Genomic DNA, 6,615 nt, shown 5'->3' on the forward strand with positions numbered 1-6,615 from the left:
GTTTTTTTACAATGAGGGAAAAATCCCCCAGAGATTTTCAATCTGCTCTGACACTGATGTTGAACATGTTGTTTTAACTCTGTCTCACTTTGCTTTTCTTTTCAATATATTCTCATTACAAAGTCGCACATTTCATACATACAATATATTATACAATTGTTTTCTAAGCCATCAGACATGTAGCACCCTTACATATTTGATGTATTCCCATGAAGCCTCAATGGTCCCGTCCCCCTGTCACACATATTTTAGTATATATGCACATATAGAAAAGAATTGCTTTGTATGCAAAGCAGCTAAGCCAGAGGAACGTACTGAATGATCCAAGCCTCTCTTGTCAAAACAACAGACAAAATCCGGAGCATCATGTTTTTAAATCCTGCCATCTAACAACACTTCATAACACGAGGAGCTGTTCTCCAGTTTGACAAGAGAATGCATCTAAAAATGACAGCCATGAATCCAAAGGATAGGAGGACGGTATTTCTGACGGCCAGAACCAGAGGGATTAATAAGCAATAAATATGTGCTTCTTGGAGGCATTTGGTATTTGCCTAAACAGGTAATATTAGTTAATATAAATCTTGTAAGTTTGTAAACTGTAAATGTAACTTGTCTGTCATAAGTTGAACCAAAATGATAAATTAGCTGTTCGTGGAATTGACTGGGCCCCATACGCAAAGCTGTAGCTGTAAGATTAGGAGACCTAATGGTTTTCTGCTCAGAGTTCAGCCTTGATGATAAAACTGGATCCAACTGCCTGGCACACCCAACACATGCCAGGAAAACACATCCCAAGAAAGCATATTCAGATGAAACCTAAAAGGGGGTGGGGCTTAGGCGGAACAATGTCAATTTCAAACCTAAAGGTGCTGCATCATAATTTGCTTATTGGGTAAACCCGAGTCTTCACACCTTTCAATCCCATAGGGTAACAGCTATAGGGTAACATTGTCAGTGACTCTAAAGTCAACATACTGGCATAAAACTAGATATAAAAAGCATGTGCATCAGGTGATCAGCAGGAAGAAGGGAACAGAACGGTCATTTCTGTTCCACGCTCGGCCCCCAGCCCCCCGGTGTGAGTGAGGATCAGATCCTGATCAAGGAACCTTCCCCGGTAATCCCTCTGACAGTGTCGATCAGGGATGCCTGACTTTGCTGGAATCACTTGACGCGCACCTGGCATTGAGGGACTATCTATAAGTTGCCAGCCTATGTCTGTCTATCTGTTGTTTTGAACAGCCAGTGGCTAATACCCTCGCAGTGCTCAGTTGACCTGTGACAGAATTGATCTATCGATCTGTTGTTATTATCTATTATTTACTATTAGCTCTTTAATACTGCATTATCTGCTTATTGCATTTAACTTTCTGTTAACTGTTGTGTGTGTCTAAGCTATAAAAAATGTTGCCTTCACTCCCAACTTTGCTCCTTGATCTGAAACTGAATCAAACAGCCCAGTTGGCCTGTGATAAAATTGATACACTCACAGTGCCCAGCTAGCCTGTGACAGGTATTTGATGAAAAAGGATTTCCCGACTTAGATAGCTGTGGGGGAAGGGGAGGGGAAAAGGATTTCCCAACTTTCTTTTTTGGATGATTTTGGTGGTAGGAGGAAGTCAAGCATGCTAGACCTCAGACATGTCCCAACTTCCATGTGAGTAAATGTCTTTACTGTAGTTTTCAGCTATGTCTTTAGTGAAAAGTTCCTAGGTCTCTTCCATTTCTCTTGTTTTTTATGGTACAACTTGTCTTCTACCAGACTGAAGGATAAAAAGTTCCAAGTCCGTATTTCATGTCTGGCCTAACTAGCATTTTATATCATCATAGAAAATGAGGGTTGAAGGGAGCTCAGGAGGTCATTTCTAGTCCAACCCCCTGCTCCAAAGCAGAACCAGCCCCAACTACATCATCCCACCCAGGGCTTTGTCTACCCAGGTCTTAAACACCTCCAAGGATGGAGACTCCAACACTTCTCTGGGAAACCCATTGCAGTGGTTCACCACCCTCCTAGAGAGAGAGTTTTTTCCTAATATCTAACCTAAACTTCCTTTGGTGCAACTTGAGACCATTTAATAATGTATTTTAATAGAAAATACGACCAAAAAAATAATAAAACAACTTAAGCTACATGAATATTCTGAGTGAGAATTAAAAATGTATATTTAAGTTTGTCAAGCTTTCCTTAAATTGAGCCTTTTGGTATACTCCCCCCGTATGGACATTAATGGAGGTTATGAATTGAGACATGGAAGGCTCATCCCTTGCTAGCAAAGTATCATAGAAAATTGGACCAACCTCTGCTCAAACCAGGATGGTCTAACTCATCGAGACAATTGTTTGTCTGACCTGTTCCTCTTTTTAAAAGCTGTGGGAACAACCCTGTCCTCTAACTACCTGGCATAACATGTAAAAGAGCACAGGCACCCGGTCATTTGTCACGGGTAAACAGAGAGAGAAGAGCATATCATCTCCTTCATAAACAGATCGACTTTGTATCAAAACTGGGGTTTTTTTGTCTTGCTTCTCCTCTTGCAGAAGAGCTGGCTCAGCAGGTCTCTGCTATGCCTTGTCCTGAAGCCTAAATGGAGCGAATCCAGGCGACTGACTGCTGACAGGTGCTGTTGAAAACAGACTTTTTTTACCTGATCCCTAAAGAGAAGAAAGAGTATTGGGTGCTTCCTGGCAGTTTGCAGGTCACTGGTTACAGCGTGGAAACGTCCGTGTGCCTGCTGCAGCCTGCATGTGTTGGTGTTCAAAGGATGGAGATCACTTGCTCATTTGCTCAGCGTGGTATTTTTTCTCATTCAGATGTATTTCTTGTCATTCTTCTCACGAACAGTTTCATTTGGGACAAGGAGAGATTAAGTGCCCATCTAATCCCCACTGTCCTGTGGAAAGACCACTGCTTGCTTGGACCCAGTGGCCTGTTACAAGTCTGATAATAATTGGCTGGAAACATTTCATTGGCGCATCCCCCTCCCTCATTTCCCTGCCCTCCATTGGGATTTCCCAATTTATCCAAATCACACAGAAATAGCTTGCTTGCAGTGAAATTCCCTTGGGGCCCAGGCAGCTTGGGCTCTGTGTCTCTGCTTGTTGGTAGCCATGTGGTACTCATGTGGCTAAATGCACATTTAAAAGCTTTTTGCCTCTCCCTATCCCTCCTATGTATTCTTTCACCCCACTTTCAGACACTTATAGCAGAGGTAGGTGCCTTTCCAGGAGGCATAGCAGGCTGTAGCAGGCTCCTTCTGAGCATGCTGAGAAAGGCAAATATTAGATCTTATTTCCAACTGCTTCATTAGTCTCGTTTAACTGGCAAATATGCCTCTTATGTGGCTACATTTCTGCACGTGGCTACACGAGTGAGTACCATGCTGCTACGTTTAGACAAAACGGGATTAGACTCCGGGCTGCCGGGGCTGTGGATGTGGAGCTTGGAGGATCCAGGGCTTCTTAACAGCAAGGTTTCTCTTTGTTGGGAAAGCCAAGATCCAGCCAGCAGCAGCAGTGCCCAGCACTTCCCCAGGCCCTGTCTTGCCTGCACCCCACAGGGCAGGAGCCTGGGAAAGGAACTGAGTTCAGCAATACCGTGTTATTTATCCATTAGCTGTATGTGGCCCTCTCCCAGTTTCATATGATTTACAATACAAGGAAAAATAAAACCAGATAGACTATAAAGTATGACATATAATCACAGACAACGAGGGCTGGAAGGGACCGCAGGAGGTCACATCTAGTCCAACCCCTGCTCACAGCAGGACCAGCCCCAGCTACATCATCCCAGCCAATGTTTTGTGAAGCCAGGCATCAAAAACCTCCAAGGATGGAGACTCCACCACCTCTCTAGGTAACCTGTTCCAGTGCTTTACTCCTTCCTGGTGAGACAGTTTTCCTAACATCCAACCTCAACTTCCCTTGCTGCAGCCTGAGCCCATTGCTCCTTGTCCTGCCATCTGCCCCCACTGAGACCAGCCCAGCTCCATCCTCTGTGCAGCCCCCCGGCAGGGAGGTGAAGGCTGCTATCAAATCCCCCTCGGTCTTCTCTTCTGCAGACTCAATCAGGCCAATTCCCTCAGCTTCTCCTCACCAGTCTTGTGCCCAGTCCCTAAACCATTTTCATTACCCTCTGCTGGACTCTCTCCCAACGTGTCCACATCCTTTTTGTAGTGAGAGGTCCACAGCTGGACACAGGACTCTAGATGTGGCCTCCCCAGTGCTGAATAAAGGGGAAAAATGACCACCCTCAATCTGCTGGCAATGCTCCTACCTATGCAGCCCAGGATGCCAGTAGTCTTCTTGGCAAGAAGGGTACTCGCAGTGCCGGTCCACATTACTTTGCTTTGCTCCGCAACTCAGACACAAAGTTTGCACACAACCTCACCCAGCGGCTGTGTTCCTGTAATGGAAACACGGCCTTGTTGTGTCCTACTTATGAGTGCTTTGGCATGATTTTTAGCTGGCCATTCTCCAGCCCCCTGGGATGCTAGCTGATTTTAAAAAGAGAGCCCAGATTAGTAGCAGAACATCATTAGTGATCAAGTCTCTTGAAGACTCAGGTTAAATGAAGAGCCAAAAGATTTGTGGGAAATGAGTTGTGAACAGACTGTGAGAAGGCCACTTATCAAACTCAATCTGACGTTGAGAAGAGCCTGATCTGAACTTCCCTAGCATGCAGGGAAGTTTGGCTCCATGCCCTCACTCATTTACAACTTTTCTAAGGCTCATCACATTGTGTTGAGGAAAAAGCCAAGGAGTCTCTACACAGTCGTTTTCCACCTGACAAGAGCCGCTACAGTGACTTAAGGAAAACAAAAACACACCAAAAATCACTTCCTTTCGTTGTGCCATGTAATTCAAATGCTTTAAGATTTAGTGTCAGCTGAGATCTGCTCAAGTGGTAATTGCTCACTCTTTCAGACTATCCCAATTTACCATTGGAACAGTATCACTGTCACAGGAAGAGCTTCACAAATTTATTTACACACTACAGGAAAGTGAATCAGCAGACATACCACATTTTAAATATAAATTGCTCCAAGGTACAATTTGCTCAAATTGCTGTAATGCACATTACGAATTTAATTCTAGTGTGTTTCTGCTATATAATAAACTGATTTGGAAGTATAAATGCAAATTAAATTCAGATAACCTATAATTTTATATAATATGATGTTTCATAAATATGGCATGGGTGGCTTATTACTGGATCAACTAGTCCTTAAATTGCGTTGATTGTAATAAAGGCAAGGTCATCTCTTCCTTGCATGTATTAAGCAAGTAAGTCCACAGTAGCTGGTTGTTCTTTAGCTTATCTGTGTAAAACAAGCTGATCATAGCAGCATTGTACCTCCTGGCCTTATGCACTTACCTTCACAATAGTATTTCCATTCAAGGCAAGTGCTCTTCTCCTCATTACACAGGCTGGGACTTGAGGCACAGACAACCAGATATTTTACAAACATTTCAGTGGAAGTGCAATGTTTTGCCACTTCTGAGGATCTGGGTGTAAGTAGCAGGACTTCCAAGCACCCAAAATGCATCTTGGGCCTCACTGGAGATTACCAGCTAGGCATCCCCATGCCTGCACCCCGTGAAAGGCTTCATGTGGCGGGCATGCTGTGGGCCATGCCTGAACCATGCAGACAGCACTGATGTCTGCACAATGCACGGCAGCCGCGTCCATCTGGGAACAGCTCAGGGAAGGGAGAGGGGTTGGCCAGCCTTTTGTATAAGAATAGTCATTAGAGCAGGTGCTCAAGAAGCAGAACTAGGGGACAGCCTCCCCATTAGCCAGAGAGGGGTTAATTGCACAAATCCAACTCTCCAACAAAGGGTCCCAAGAACTAATCTATAGGCTGGGATGGCTGGGGGAAGAGTTGGTGGGGGTCCTCTCCACCCTACCTCTGCAAAATGGACTTTGCAGAAAGTAATGGAAGGCTCTAGAGATCCAGAAAGGGACCGGGCATGTCTACACAAGACACTTACTGCACAGTAGCTTAATGACTCTGGTCAGTAGTGTGCTGGGCACAGACTGTGTTCATACACTACTGTGCAGTGTTAATAGGCTACTGTGCAGTAAGAGTCACAAAAAAACCCACTACTGCCAGGGATAAGAGTGTGCACATGGGCAGTTATCACAGATCAGCTGCTGCACAGTAAATCCCCGCCTGTTTTTAGCACACTGTGGGCACTTCTACACGTTCACTAATGCACAGTAGTTATTGCACATTTAATTTAGTACTTGCTTAATGAAGTACTAACGAAATGCACACTAACTACAGTCACTGGCCAGGTTCACAAAGCAACTGGGAACATAAGGAGGCCGGGCTCTTTAAGTGGTGGTTCGGCACTCCGGTCTGACGATTCGGTGCTGCTTTGTTCCTCTCACTCCCGGCGCAGCTGCCACCTAGGCCAGGAGCCACCTCCATTCCTAGAAGCACAGGTTTCTTCCAGCATACTCCAGGCGCCCGCATCTTTGCTGCTTGGTGTGCATAAAGCTACCAAACCCCGCGATGCTGTGAGCTTCCCAGTGATGGAGACCGCCTGGGGTGCTTGCTCACCCGTAGCAGGCTGGGGTGCGCTTCAACAGCACAGGTCACCTGCCAG

Source organism: Crocodylus porosus, unplaced genomic scaffold, assembly GCF_001723895.1.
Source record: "Crocodylus porosus isolate Cpor-Errol unplaced genomic scaffold, CroPor_comp1, whole genome shotgun sequence".
Taxonomy (NCBI): domain Eukaryota; kingdom Metazoa; phylum Chordata; order Crocodylia; family Crocodylidae; genus Crocodylus; species Crocodylus porosus.